Consider the following 14413-nt stretch of genomic DNA (forward strand, 5'->3'; position numbering starts at 1 on the left):
TTTTAGATGGACAGGCCGCTTAATTAACAGCCCTGCCCCCATTTCATATAGAAAACGAAGCAATGAACGTTTACAGCATCGAGTTTGGCTTAGCCGTAGCTAATAAGATTCAGTACAGTTCCGGCTCAGGGGGTACGGTCACCAACAGTGAAAAGGGCAGCCAGCAAACGGCTTGCCAAAACAGAACAGAAAGAGTAAAAACAGCGCAAAACACACAAGCTCGTCGAGGCCGCCGGAGAAGAAGCTCAAAATGCCCAGTGGACGACACCCTTCCAATCACCTTGCTTGAGCTTCTTCACGAGGACGTGATCGCCAGAGGAGTCTTGAGGGCCGCCTCCAAGAAAATGCGCTACTGTTCCATACCTTTGCTACAAGCCATTCCTTGTCAAACATAAGCCCCACAGTATTCCTGCAGATATACTGTTAGTCAAGGCATGTTTTTTTTCTCACAAGGCCATTTGCTGGTCAGATCAATGTAAGACTCAATTTTAACACCGGAAAAACAAGCGGATGTCTCGACAAAATAAATTGAAGCCATTTCTATAACTTATTAGGACGGATCCTTTTTAACGTTTATCATTTGAATTTCAGCTTGTTTCGGCATACATTTCATACGAGCTCGGTGGAGGTAACTTAATTTGGAAATTTTGGATTTTTGTAACCGTTAGATGGGTAAAAAAAATAAACTTATTCACACCTTGCTGCACAGGGGTATGACTAGAAAGCTGATAATTTTTATTCTAGTGTGTATATACCCAACGAAAATTATTATGTATCAAAATACGACAAATTTCCAGATAATGTGTCACTACCGGAAACACGGCAAAAACTGAAATGCACACGATGTTTCACTTTTTTTTTTTGCCGTGGGTCATCTTTGCACACGGCAATTTGCCGTGTGAACGATAAATGGCACAAGGCAAAGGAAGTCTTTGCGGATGCATGCTCGCTGTGTGCCTAAAGGCTTTGCCCATGTGTATTTCAGCCTTTGCCGTGCCATGTATCCCATAGTGTGTGTGCATACCAACCACTTCCTATTGTTTATACATTGGAGAGTGAAGAAGCCACGAGGCAAACGTGGTCAACTCCTGAGTTTGCATAATATAAGAATGGATCACTCGGATCTTACCCTTTTATTCTTCGATCGTCAACTCATCCACATGCAGCGTTCGTCCAGCAGATCACTTACCCACCAATCAGATCCAAGATCCTAAAATATACTCCTACAGCTACAGCCTAGCTAGCACATTTGCAGAAGTACATCCAACGCAAATTAAATAAACTAAACCAGACAAAGTTGCAAATAAACAATGAGCATCTGGATTCTGGAGCCTCCCAACCGTAACCACTGTATATCATATATCTGTACATGGTCGCAAGCTGCAACCGCCATTTTTTTTTTCTTTCTCATCTCGACCATGCATGGCCCTACCGGCAGGCAACTGCCATTGTTGAGCACACCTTCGTTGTGAGCACGATCGATATGACGATATCGATCCTCTATTCCGCTAGCACCTACTAGCTAGGACGAAATCAGGCGTGAGAAAGGATCTTAGAATTTGGTGTAAATAATCTAAGAGTCGGGCTCTAATTTTATATAATTTTGAGTTAAAAAAGGATCACGTTGGATTGTGAAGAGAGGATCATGATCGGTTACCATCCCTAACTATACTGGCTGCCTCAGTTGCTGGTTCAGAAAATTCCGGGAGCTATGCATGTCCATTGTCCATGCGCTGGTGCACGTTAGCTGATGCCTGCAGCATGCTGATTAAAAAATAGAGAAGCGCAGCGACCGATTCGCCCCAGCTCCTCAGGCCAGCCATATACGCCGTCGGATAATGGAATTGCATGGAATGGAGCACAGCAATTTTCTATTCTGCTTACTGCACCCATGTGGGGTGAGAAAGAGAAAGAATTTCAGGCACTGCAGAGGGCCTTATAATACAGCAAACATGGAACCCAGTCTCCAGAAAAGAATTCCGAAGTCAAATGTGCATGACAGATAGATGAATGAACGCATGCCTACCTCTCCTGCATGCATTCTGCTAGCAATTTTTTTTTAGGGGTAACGGGGGGAGAGTCCCCACCAATATATTATCGGAGCCTTTGCGGCAGGCTCATTAAAACTTGAGTTTCAGCAGGTTACAGATAAAAACAAGGGGGATTGTTTCTAGAGAGTGTGACTACATATTTGAACAAAAGGAGTTACACCAGGTCTCCGTGATAGCTTGGTCGTCGTGCGGCAATCGGCACCGCCAGAGTCGTGCTTCCGCCTTGCAGCTTAGAATCAACCGTAGATGGGAGGGGGTTTCACTCTGAACACGACATCATGTCTATGTTTCCAAAGCTGCCAGGCGCATAGCAGCAGGTATGTCGAGTAGTGGGCCTGTGGCAATGCCGTTGGCTTCCTCAGTTGCCATAGCTGTGTAACTGACGCATTTTTTACTGGGATGCAAAAACCCAGTTGTAGCCAAAAACGTTTGGCAAAGGGGCAGTGGAGGATGAGATGGTCAAGGCTCTCCATCTCGGTTGTGCATAAGTTGCATGTTGCATCCTCTATGATGTTCTTAAGCAGCAGGTTTGTTTTGCATTGGATCTTCTCTTGGACCAGTAGCCAGGCAAAGAAACGTACCCGCGGGGGGGCATGGTTTTGCCATACAAACTTGTAGAAAGCGCAGTCTCCCGTGGATTGCGCATGTTGCGCTGCATGATACACAGGGCCAGCTCGGAGGATACCGTCTTGCGCCGCTAGTTTGCATCTTCTGTTGTCTGGGCACAATGTCAGCACAATATCCTCTGTGATCTCCTCCAGCGTTACTAGCTCAGCGGCTGCTGCTCGGGTCAGGCGCGGGGCAAAATGCGCGCGAAACTGGGAGGACAGAACTTCAGCTACCGAAGCATCCTTGTGCAGGGAATGGGTGTAGAGAGTTGGAAAGACTTCCATTAGTATTCCCGCAGGCAGCCAGCGATCCAGCCAAAAGGATGTGCGTACACCATTGCCAACATCAGTGACTGTGATTGCTCTGTACACCGGCATGAGCTCTTTCAGGCTGTTCCAGTGGTTTCCGGCACATGCCCCACGTAGGGAGGCGAGGTTGACTTGATCCGCCATCCATTTTGCCCAGGCCGACTCTTCCGGGTGGTGTAGACGGTGGAGAAGTTTGAGAAGCAAGCATTGGTTGAAAGAGCGCAGGTCTTTGATCCCCAGCCCACCTTGCTCCTTTGGCAGACATGCTTTCTCCCACGCAACCAAGCATTGGGCACCGCTGGTTGTGCTCTCGCCAGACCACAGGAAAGCTCGTCGTTTCCTGTCCAACACATCGATGATCCCTCGGGGGAGCAGCATGGCAGAGCAGATGTAGATAGTGCACTGTCCAATACTGCATTAACCAGCACTGTACGCCCATACTGTTGAGCAGTGAGCTTTGCCAGCCCCCAAGGTATTTATCCGTGCGATCAATCAGTGGAGCAAAAGCACTTAGATTAGCTTGACGTTGGACAGTGGCATGCCAAGGTAGGTCTGTGGGAAATGATCCTGACGGCAGCCAAGAATGTTGAGGAGCGGTGGTATGTCACATTCTGGAACATGCATGGGCACGACTGTGCTTTTGTGGAAATTGATCTTGAGGCCGGTTGCTTCTGCAAATTGATCCAGGAGGAGTTTGAGTCTGCTGGCATCTTGCACTGCTGCCTTGAGGACAATCAGTGTATCGTCCGCGTACTGGATGACCGGGCATGGCAATTCATGGTTTGCTGGGTGGCGAACATTCCCATCAGTTTTGATAAGCCGTTGCAATACGTCTGCGACCAGTAGGAACAGGTATGGCGAGAGCGGGTCTCCCTGGCGGAGCCCTCTCTTGCAGTTGAACCAGCGCCCATGGCATCCATTAAGTAGTACAGCAGACTTCGACGTGGTGAGCGTTTGGCTGATCCAGGAGCACCAGGTTTCAGGGAAACCTCGGCAGGCCATGATGGCCAGTAGGCTGTCCCAGTTCACAGAGTCGAAGGCTTTGGCGAAATCCAACTTGAGGACGAGGGTTGGCAAACGGCGTTTGTGACAGCTTTGGACCAGCTCCAGAACATAGATGAAGTTCTCCGATATAGAGCGGCCCTTGATAAAACCGGTTTGGTCGATGTCTATCAGCTTTGGAATTTCCTTCTGCAATCTGGTGGTCAACATCTTTGCTGCTATCTTCAGTGAGCAATTGTAAAGCTGGTAATGTACTACTACCTTGTACAGTATACATTGTTAAAAGCAGGAGGGACTGACTGCTTCGATCGTTGGAACAGCCTTTTTCACCTTTGAGCTGGTATGAGTGTTTTTTGATGGTGGTGGTGTGATTCACCATGCATGTTGGCAGCGATGCCACATGTATTTAATTGACATTGACATGTCAGCCTATTCAGCAAAGGTAAAAAAAATATAAAAAGGAACAATGCAATTATCTATTTTATCTAGTACGGTCCACTACTAGACAAGTGGAGATGAAAATATTTATTTTAATATGTTTTATGGTAGTTCGGATGACTTGGAAAAACATCGATTCCAATAAGCAGGTTGAAGGACCGAAGCCGGCGACCAGAGGGGGGGGGGTGAATGGGAGCCGATCAAAATTTCTTCAAAATTTGAATCGTCGGCCTATATCCCGAAAATCACCCATGCCCTCAAGCGTTCTGACCAAAGTTTGGAATAGCTATTGAAAAGCTAAACCAACACAAAAGGCCTCGAACGAGCGAGCGAAAACGCGAAGCAAATCGGAAGCGAATCGAGAAAAACCGCAGAACTGATCTGCCAGGACTGGTCTGACCGGTGCACTGGACCGGTCTGACCGGTTGCGGCTGTTCAAAAACTAGCAGACCGGTCTGACCGGTCTTGCCTACCGGTCTGACCGGTGGCACCCAGAAAACTCCAGAAAACTTGGATTCAAACGATGAATCTAAACCAAACGACCACGAAAATCAATGAATCTTGGGGGATAGCTTCGGCCCTACCCCGTGAACATATCCCTAAGAGATCTCGTCCTAAAGATCAACAAATCTTGAGAATTCGAGGAGAGATCAAGAAGGATTGGGGTTTTCTAAAAAAACTCAAGAACTCCAATTCTGAAGAGCTAGCGATTCCAGAAGTTTTGGCACAAGGCTAGAAGCAGAGGAACCACTACAAAGAGCTCATGGAACCGTCGCAATCGTGTGTACCAAAAACGAAACCAAAATCCATCACAAACGGGCACAAAAATGACGAGATTTGATCGATTCAAAAGCCCAGAGGGCACAAGGAGGATGGGCCTCCTTTCCCAATCAAATTCAATACAAAGTCTCACAAAACCATAATCAAATTCTACTCTAAAGAGAAGAACAGAGGGAGGGAGACACAGGGGTGGCGGCCTGGAGAACAGAAGAGTTCACGAACTGATTACAAAAGCCACACTTAACCTAACACAAGTGAAGGGGTATTTATACCCGCGGGACCGGTCAGACCGGTTGATTAGACCGGTCAGACCGGTGCCAGGGACCGGTCAAACCGGTTGGCCTGTAGCACCCCCTATACATGATCTCATCCGACGACCGAGGTTCTTTCTTCGAAACGAAGTCTTCTCCGCGATGCCGCCATCTTGATGAAGATCAGGTCCGCGGTTTTGGAGGGTCCGCGAAACCCGGGTAGGTGGCCGGTTTTGAGAAAACCGCCAAAACCTCACGCGCGGGAAGATTCCCGCCTCCACGCCGTGGCCCTAGAAGCCGTTCCCGCCTCGGCCTTCTGATGGCCCTAGACGCCGCCCGACGCCCGTCACCTCCTCGCCCGCAGCGAGGCCCTAGACGCCGTCGACGCCCGTCGCCTCCGTCAGTCCCGAGACCGACGCCCGTGCCTCCACGACTTGGCGTCTTCGACCGCCGTCCACCTCCTTGGTTTTGTGGCGCAAACCAAGAAACCCGCATTTCGTCGCCGCTTGCGCCCTCGATCTCGGAGTGGACGCCACAGCTGCCGCCCGGTCCGAGCTCCGGTCCCGGCTGCCCTTCACCGCCGTCCACCGCACGGTCCATTGGCCACAGCACCTCCACGGCAGCTCCCCGTCGACACTCGACGCCCGTGTACCTGCAATCCAAAGACCAAGCGCACGATCGCACCGCACGGTTGACAATTCACTCATCACAAGCAGGATAGAGTACTCAACATTCCTCAATCTCCCCCTTGATGAGTGCATTGTCAACACACTACCTGAAAGCAAAGAAGTGATAAAAAGAGAAGCAAGAAGAAGAACTCAAGCAAGTGACACAAAGCTCAGAAAAGCAGAAACAGTTACTTACTCAAGCAGAGATCGATCCCCTAAGACAAGGGCAACGACTCGATGCAATCGATCAAAAGCCAAAACATGACTCCTCAAAGACAGAGGTAACGCTCGACGCAGTCATGCAAGAAGCAGAGGGAAAACGAGGAAACCAGGAGCCAAAACCAAAGCAGAAACTCCCCAAGAAAAGTTTTTCCCTCTCACAAGTGCAACTCTCCCAAAATGATGCACTCTCAAAGCCCTGTGTACAACAAGTTTTTCAAAAATCAAACAAGTCTCCCTCTTGTTCGATCACTTCTCCAAAAAATTCTCCCCCTTGTTGGCACATGCACACATCAAGTCTAAAAAGATCTAAAGCTTCCCCTGAAGATGAAACTCCCCCTGAACAGATGCTATGCAAAGAATGCAATGCAGGAGGTGTAAGTGAAAGCATTCAGGGATACAATGATATGAGCAACATCTAGTCACAAGCATGTGTGCATCCATAAACAAGACCTGCATCTAGCTCAACAGGGTATATCAAATCAGTCTAGAGCTAGGCAAGTTCAGTTTAGGAGAAATAAAAGCATCACCCAAGATCTAGCACTAACAAGTAGGGAATGGAAAGCAGTGCTACTCAAACTCAGACAGGAGAGCCAAACCAGCCAAAACAAGTTGCCAACATTCATTTTTCAATCAAATTTATAGCAATCAATTCTTAATGCCAGGGGTTGAAAGCTTGTCATGCTTTACTTAGCAACGAGGCCAAGCCTATGCCAAAAGACAATCAGAAGCTTAAAGCACTCGTTTCAGTCATGCACAACCTTGCCCGGGTTCTCACAAGTGCAAAGTGAGCCGTCTCGAAAGCTCGATCAGTGCGACAAGCAATCCCACCTGGATCTTTTCAATCCATTTCAAGAACAGTTCAAGCAATTTTAACAAATTGAGATCATTTCAAGTATGAATTGCTGAACAAAAGGCTATACTATCATGAATAAGATAGCAAAGCATATTAACACGCCCTAACATGCTAGAAGCCAAGACAGGGTGATCATGTTTTCAGATTTTCAAATCAAAATAGCTTAACTCAGATGATGTCATATACACAATGGAGCAAGCTATACATGATCAAATTTATCAACTCACACTAGCAGGCACTAGAAGATCATAGCAATGTATACAAGAATGATAGTGCAAGTGAGGCAATGCAAAATGCAAACGTGTACAATGCATATGCACAATGCAACTACCAAACCTAGAAAACAAAGAGAAGCAAATAAAATCTAGAAAGCTAACCAAAGAAAAGTCAGCAATCAAAAGGGGTAACAAACCCCAAGCTCCCCTCGCAAGCGAGCAAAGGTGTCCTGCTCAAGCGGTTTGGTGAGAATATCTGTGGTTTGCCTCTCTGAAGGGACATGGACCAAGTCTATGTGGCCTCTCTCATGGTTATCTCGCAGGAAATGGAACCGGATATCTATGTGTTTGGTTCTGGAGTGTAGGACAGGGTTCTTTGCAATGCTAATGGCTGACATGTTGTCTACAAAGATGGGAACCCTACCAAAACTCAATCCATAATCCTGCAAAGTTTGCTTTATCCAAAGGATCTGGGAGCAGCAGCTAGCAGCGGCAACGTACTCAGCTTCTGTGGAAGAAAGCGCTACGCTAGCCTGCTTACGAGAGGACCAGGACACCAAAGATGTACCGAGAAATTGATAAGTGCCGGATGTCGACTTGCGATCCAACCGACACCCACCAAAATCGGCATCAGAAAAGCCCACCAAAACCAGAGAAGAATCCGTAGAATACCAAAGACCAAATTCAGGGGTGAATTTCAGATACCTGAAGATGCGTTTCACCACCTGCCTGTGGGAGTTGCGCGGAGAAGCCTGGTACCGCGCACAAAGGCATACGCCGAACTGGATGTCCGGTCGCGTCGCCGTTAGGTACAGGAGAGAGCCGATCATGCTCCTATACTCCTTCTGGTCCACCGCCTCGCCGTCCAAGTCCTCATCAAGTGTCGTAGATGTGCTGATCGGAGTCGGCTGAGGAGACAAGTCACTCATGTCGAACTTCCACAGCAAGTCTCTAGTGTACTTGGCTTGATGGACAAAAGTGCCCTGAGGAGTTTGCTTGATCTGCAGCCCGAGGAAGAACTGCAACTCACCCATCATGCTCATCTCGAACTCCCTGGACATCTGCTCAGAAAACTTGGAGACAAGAGCGTGAGAAGAGCCACCAAAGATAATATCATCCACGTATATCTGAACTAATAGAAAGTCATTGCCAGACCGCATGAGGAACAAAGTTTTATCCACACATCCCATTTTAAAGCCCTGAGCCAGTAAAAAGGTTTTCAATCTATCATACCAAGCTCTAGGTGCCTGTTTCAAACCGTAAAGAGCTTTTTGAAGTTTATAAACACGGTTTGGAAACTTGGGATTTTCGAAACCAGGGGGTTGCTTCAAATAAACCTCTTCTTCGATAAAACCATTCAAGAAGGTAGATTTAACATCCATTTGGAAAACCTTAAAACCCTTGGAAGCAGCAAATACAAGAAAGATTCGAATAGTTTCCAAACGAGCAACAGGGGCAAAAGTTTTCTTAAAATCAATACCCTCTTTTTGGCAAAACCACTGGGCAACAAGACGAGCCTTGTTTCGAACAACCAAATCATCCTCACCCTGCTTGTTTTTGAAAACCCACTTCGTTCCGATGGGATTACAAGCAGGTGGAGGCTCGACTAAGACCCAAACTTAGTTTCTTTCAAAATTTTCAAGTTCCTCATGCATGGCATTGACCCAATTAGAATCAGAAAGAGTGTGTCCAATATCTTTGGGCTCAAAAGAGGCAACAAACGCTGAATGCGCAAAGCCAGCGATACTTGTTACCTTGGACCTGGTGACTCGCTCGTTGAGATCACCTAGCATCTGTTGAGGTGGATGGCGACGCTGAATGTGTCGCGGTGCTTCCCGTGTCGAAGTCGCCTCCTCCTTAACCAAAGCTGGTGTCTCCTCAGGTGCAGCTGGTGAAGCCTGACTCACCTCCTTGATTAGCCCCCGGGAAGTAGACATAGTCGGGTCGGGGCCGTCGTCATCGTCCGAGCTCGTGGCAGAGATATCTGGGTCCACAGCACGCGTGGTAGCCTCAGCGTCGCCCTCTGCAGCTTCCTCCTCCTCATCTTCAAAGATGGAGATGCCGAGCTCATCATCTCCTGCAACTTCAAAGACAGAAGAATTGCACGGTGCAGTCTCGTCGAAAGTGACTTCACAGGTCTCTCTGACGATGTTAGTATCAATAATCAGCACACAGTACGCTCTAGAGTGAGAAGCATAACCGAGAAAAATACCGTCAGACGAGCGAGACTCAAACTTATCAAGATTTCCATCTTTCAGCACAATGCACCGGCAACCGAAAACACTAAGATGGTCAACACGGGGCTGGCGTCCAAACCGCAACTCATAAGAAGTCCTGTGCATGAAAGCACGCAAGAAAATGCGGTTGGACACGTAACAAGTGGTGTTAACCGCCTCAGCCCAGTATTTGCGAGGAGTCCTATGCTCATCGAGCATCGTCCTCGCCATCTCAACTAGCGTCCGATTCTTCCGCTCTACAACTCCATTCTGCTGTGGAGTGTAGGGAGAAGAATACTGGTGTTCAAGCCCTTGATCACTGCAAAAGGCGTCAAAACCAGGCTGCGTGCTCGTGCTAGCAGTGTTTCCAGCAGCCTTGCCAATCTTACCATACAACCTGTCAAAGTCTGACTTCGTGTATGTGTAACCGACCCCAAACCCATCACCACGCTTGAACTGCTTAATCATCATGCCCAACTGCGGCTCACTGCTAGAAACCCAACTCAGAATCGCCCTAAGGTATGTGTTCTCATTCTCCAAGTTGGCTTTCTCTACCGCAAGATTATCCAAATTAGAGATCAAACCAGGGCAAACAGAGCAGTCAATAGGTGGGCTAGACTCTACGAACTTAGTCTTTCCAAAAGACTTGATCAAAGCGTTCTTCTCCTCTAGCTCCGACCTAAGCGTGGGACAAAGCTTACAAGCGCCAAACAAAGCAGGCCTAGATCTAAGCTCCTCTAGTTCACAAACAATAGTAGCAAACTTGGACTGCAAAGAAACTAGATCAGACTTGAAGATAGGACACTCATCGCATTCAAGCACATCACTAACAATGGGAGCGTCCTTGACAAGTTCAAGCTCATGCTTGGCCTTGGCTAGCTCGTGAGACACGTCAGAAAGCGAAGTCTTAGCAACATCTAAGTTCGCGACGTTCTCATCATGCTTGGCACGGAGAGCAACAAGATCATTCATGTGAGATATGCCACCAGCGCACTCATCCTCACTAGATTTCTCCCTAGCACAAGCCAGCTCAGCCCTAAGCTTTCTACGCTCTCTAGCTGCTTCCTTAAGCAGCCTCTTCTGGTTGTCGAGAGCGGCGTACAACTCCCTAACCTCTGTATCATACAGGTCGATCGTGGAGTTTACCTCTGAATCGCTCTTGGATCTAGGAGAAGAGTCGGAGTGCGTCGGTGTAGCATGTCCACCCGAAGACGCACGAGCACCATCGGCTTCGCCCGCCATGGTGCAGAAGCTCTTGCGCCGACCGGCCGCCAAGCAAAGGCCGATGAAGCCGGTGGCTTCCTTGTCCCGCTTCTTCTTCTTCTTGTCGTCGTCGTCGGAGGTCGGTGAAGAAGAGCGGTCGGTGTCGGAGCTCTTGTCGAGGTCGCTGAGCTGCGCCAGGAAGGCCTTCTCCCGCTTCTTAGCCTTGTACTGGAAGCGCTTCTTGAGCGGCTCCTTGTCGAAGCGTCCTCCCCGGTCATGACTGCGGTGCTTGTGGCGCCGACGCTCCTTGTTGGAGCCTCCCTCGTCGCGGTCGCGGAGGCGGTAGTTGTCGAAGGAGTTGTTCTGGCCACCGCCGGACTTCTTGGGGCAATCGGCGATGAAGTGGTTCAGATCGCCGCAGTTGTAGCACCCGGGGTTCTTCTTCCTCTGCCTGTTGTGGTAGACGCGCTGGAACTTGCTGATGAGGAGGCACAAGTCGTCGTCGCCCAGCATCTCCAGCTGCTTATCTGAAACAGAAGGCAAAGAGGCAAGAGTAAAGCCAAGATCAGAGTTAGCGTTAGAGCCCGATCCACCACCTGGGCCAGTCACAAGAGCGATGCTCTTGGAAGGAGAGGCACCATTGAGCTTGGCTCGTGTCTGGTTATCCACCTCCGTGGCCTTGAGCTTGCTGAAAAGCTCATTCACGGTCAGAGTCTCATAGCTGCAGACTCAATGATCGTGTTCACCTTGAGATCCCACACAGAGCGATCAAGTGCGTAGAGCAACTTGAGAGCGTTCTCGTGCTCTGTGTACTCAAGGGCACCAGTAGATCTGTTCGCATTGACTTTGTTCACAATCGACTGAAAACAACTGAACATCAAGTCAATGCTCTCACCCGGCTCCTATGTGAAGTTCTCATATTCACGCCGGTGAGTCTCGAACAGTCTGGCCTTCACCTGAGGTGTACCCTCGTGATAGTTTTCAAGGCACGCCCAAATCTTATGGGCTTCCTAAAAACCCTGGACGCGTGAGAACTCCGCACGAGAAACGCCAACGAACAAGGCATTGACGGCCTTGGCGTTAGCCTCGCGCTGGGTCACCTGGAGAGGTGTGGTCCGAACAGCAAGCACCTCGTAAAGCTGGTTCGTGGTAATTTCCCAGACATCGGCTCCCATACTCTGCAGGAAGGCTCTCATGCGAATCTTCCAGTAGGCATAGTCCTCGCCGGAAAACACCGGGATCTTACCAAGACTCACCATGGTCGCCGAGTTGTTTTCTAACTGGTTAAGGTACTGAAAACCTCAACCGGGCTCTGATACCAATTGAAGGACCGAAGCCGGCGATCAGAGGGGTGGTAAATGAGAGCCGATCAAAATTTCTTCAAATTTTGAATCGTCGGCCTATATCCCGAAAATCACCCATGACCTCAAGCGTTCTGACCAAATTTTGGAATAGCTATTGAAAAGCTAAACCAACACAAAAGGCCTCGAACGAGCGAGCGAAAACGCGAAGCAAATCGGAAGCGAATCGTGAAAAACCGCAGAACTGATATGCCAGGACCGGTCTGACCGGTGCACTGGACCGGTCTGACCGGTCGTGGCTGTTCAAAAACTAGCAGACCGGTCTGACCGGTCTTGCCTACCAGTCTGACCGGTGGCACCCAGAAAACTCCTGAAAACTTGGATTCAAACAATGAATCTAAACCAAACGACCACGAAAATCGATGAATCTTGGGGGATAGCTTCGGCCCTACCCCGTGAACATATCCCTAAGAGATCTCGTCCTAAAGATCAACAAGTCTTGAGAATTCGAGGAGAGATCAAGAAGGATTGGGGTTTTCTCAAAAACTCAAGAACTCCAATTCTGAAGAGCTAGCGATTCCAGAAGTTTTGGCACGAGGCTAGAAGCAGAGGAACCACTACAAAGAGCTCATGGAACCGTCGCAATCGTGTGCACCAAAAATGAAACCAAAATCCATCACAAACGGGCACAAAAACGACAAGATTTGATCGATTCAAAAGCCCAGAGGGCACAAGGAGGATGGGCCTCCTTTCCCAATCAAATCCAATACAAAGTCTCACAAAACCATAATCAAATTCTACTCTAAAGAGAAGAACAGAGGGAGGGAGACACATGGGTGGCGGTTTGGAGAACAGAAGAGTTCACGAACTGATTACAAAAGCCACACTTAACCTAACACAAGTGAAGGGGTATTTATACCCGTGGGACCGGTCAGACCGGTACGCTGGACCGGTCAGACCGGTTGATTAGACCGGTCAGACCGGTTGGCCTGCAGCACCCCCTGTACACGATCTCATCCGACGGCCGAGGTTCTTTCTTCGAAACGAAGTCTTCTCCGCGATGCTGCCATCTTGATGAAGATCAGGTCCGCGGTTTTGGAGGGTCCGCGAAACCCGGGTAGGTGGCCGGTTTTGAGAAAACCGCCAAAACCTCACGCGCGGGAAGATTCCCGCCTCAACGCCGTGGCCCTAGACGCCGTTCCCGCCTCGGCCTTCTGACGGCTCTAGACGCCGCCCGACGCCCGTCACCTCATCGCCCGCAGCGAGGCCCTAGACACCGTCGACTCCCGTCGCCTCCGTCAGTCCCGAGACCGACGCCCGTGCCTCCACGACTTGGCGTCTTCGACCGCCGTCCACCTCCTTGGTTTTGTGGCGCAAACCAAGAAACCCGTCTTCCGTCGCCGCTTGCGCCCTCGATCCAGGAGTGGACGCCACAGCTGCCGCCCGGTTCGAGCTCCGGTCCCGGCTGCCCTTCACCGCCGTCCACCGCACGGTCCATCGGCCACAGCACCTCCACGGCAGCTCCCCGTCGACACTCGACGCCCGTGTACCTGCAATCCAAAGACCAAGCGCACGATCACATCGCACGGTTGATAATTCACTCATCACAAGCAGGATAGAGTACTCAACATTCCTCACAGGTTACCTGGTTATTAACAAAAGTGAGCTGATTGTGAATTTAGGGCTGCAAAGTTGAGTTCGGATGATCTGATGTCTTGTTTGGTCCAGAAGCACATCATATCCGATCCGCTCAACCATGTTAGCACTACTTGGGCAGGTTGGAAAGGTAGCGGGAGACACCGAGATCGAGAGGTACCTTTCCTATTTTGATAAGGTACTGCGAGGTACCTTTTTATTTTGGTATGGATCCCACCTATTTTGAGGATTGGCATCTTTTTCTAGGTACCTCTATGTCTCAAACATCGATTTCAGCCTGATGGACAATTCTCATTTGTTTTAACCACTGTAAAATTTCTCCAACAATAAACGTAATTCACACCTTACTCATTCATATGACTAGAAGCTCATATATAGCTTTTCTATCCTTGTCTGTACATATAGCCAATGAAAATTATCGAGATCCAATACCGACTCGATGCAGGATAATACTGGACTAATAATATATATAAGCTGCCGATTGTTATATCGCAAATTAACAAGATGCATGATAATATAGGACCAAACTGCCGATTTCCAGATCGCAAACACGATCATCTCTTCTGACTTCGCATTAAGAAAAGGTAATGGAAGGGTCACTCAGATCTTATTTCCCTCTTTTTCTTGGTCAACTCAGCCA

The sequence above is a fragment of the Panicum virgatum genome, chromosome 3K (genome assembly GCF_016808335.1).
Source record: "Panicum virgatum strain AP13 chromosome 3K, P.virgatum_v5, whole genome shotgun sequence".
Taxonomy (NCBI): domain Eukaryota; kingdom Viridiplantae; phylum Streptophyta; class Magnoliopsida; order Poales; family Poaceae; genus Panicum; species Panicum virgatum.